Consider the following 1,454-nt stretch of genomic DNA (forward strand, 5'->3'; position numbering starts at 1 on the left):
CCTTTATTTATTGCAGAGAAGCTGGACAATTCACACTTAGTAACATACGGCCTAGCAAATTTCATTTCTTGATCAACACACCTGTTAAAAGGTGATGCTTGTGGTCTAAATATGCAGATTCCTCATCATCCCCAAGAAAAAGGGAACCACTGCAAGGCAACCCGGGAGGGAGTTTAGGATTGTTCTGAGGCAGTGCAAGCCATTGAAATTCACACATGAGGGGGTTGGAAAAGACAATTCACATGTTCTGATCCCTCCATGTTCTGGGTATCACTTGGTCCTCCTTAAATTGCACCATTTTTGGCATCAGAGAAAACTGGATTTGAATCCCAGGTCCATCGCTCTTTATAATGTGATGGTGAATGTGTTTTTAACTCATCTGAGCCTCAGTTTGCTCATCTATAGAAGATGTGATTGTTACAAGGCTTCCAAAAGGTAAGTGTGTAAAAACCATGGCAAAATACTTGTAATTTAAAAGAGAGGATTATGAGGCTTCTAAAAGGTAAGTGTGTAAAAGACTGGACACAATGTCTACAATTTTGTAAGTATTCAATATGTGTATAAGGAGGATTATCTTTCTCTCATTTTTCGATCATTAATGTTTAGACCAAGTTTGTAAAATTGGAGATACTCATATTTCTTAGGCAATCAAACCAGTGATCAGAAAGACTAAATAAATCACCACGGTCGCAAAGCAGTTCACAATGCATTCACTGGGTAATTTCTACTTAACAGTAGCAATGATGATCACATTGAAAATTCGTATTTTGTGGTAGTTTTCTCTTACGTAAGCCTCTTCCTTTGTTGAAAGCATAGATTCTAAGCTGCCCTATCAAAGTGATCATTAGAAAAATGTGATGTACTTAGTGCGTGAACGTTAGAAAATTTCTCCTGTTAGTCTTGTTAATTTGAACAAATGTGTCATTTTAAAAAATGTAAATCGAATATAGGTGGATGGGATACATATGTGTACATATGAAATATAACTTGATATTAGCGTGTAGGCTTAGTTTATGGCAATGGTTTTTTGTGAAAGCACCTGCAGAAATCTCTCTTATTTCTAGTTTGTTAATATTTCAGAGATTATGGAGGAAAGGGTGTTCTATGAATCCCAGACACTGCATGAGGCAGATTTGCTTTCAGTGATTTTAGTATCATTCATTTTAAGGGATGATCCCCAGGAACTTCTTCACAGTGAGAAACCTGAAAGGTCCCTGCAGCCAGCAATGAATGAAAGGTGGGGCGGGGCCGCTGGCAGGGCGGGGCCTTGTGAGCCATGTGCCTGTGCTCTCAAGTTCCAGCATTGTGGGGATGCATGCAGAAGATTCTGAACCTGATTGTTTCCTCTGAACCAGGATGTAGTCTGGTTGGCAGGGTAACTGGCCTTCACTTGGTGGCCTTCAGTGGGTGCCCTCATTGGTTGCCATCTGTTAGTGCCCTCAGTTGGTTCCCTC

Source organism: Mandrillus leucophaeus, unplaced genomic scaffold (assembly GCF_000951045.1).
Source record: "Mandrillus leucophaeus isolate KB7577 unplaced genomic scaffold, Mleu.le_1.0 Scaffold872, whole genome shotgun sequence".
In the NCBI taxonomy this organism is placed as follows: Eukaryota; Metazoa; Chordata; class Mammalia; order Primates; family Cercopithecidae; genus Mandrillus; species Mandrillus leucophaeus.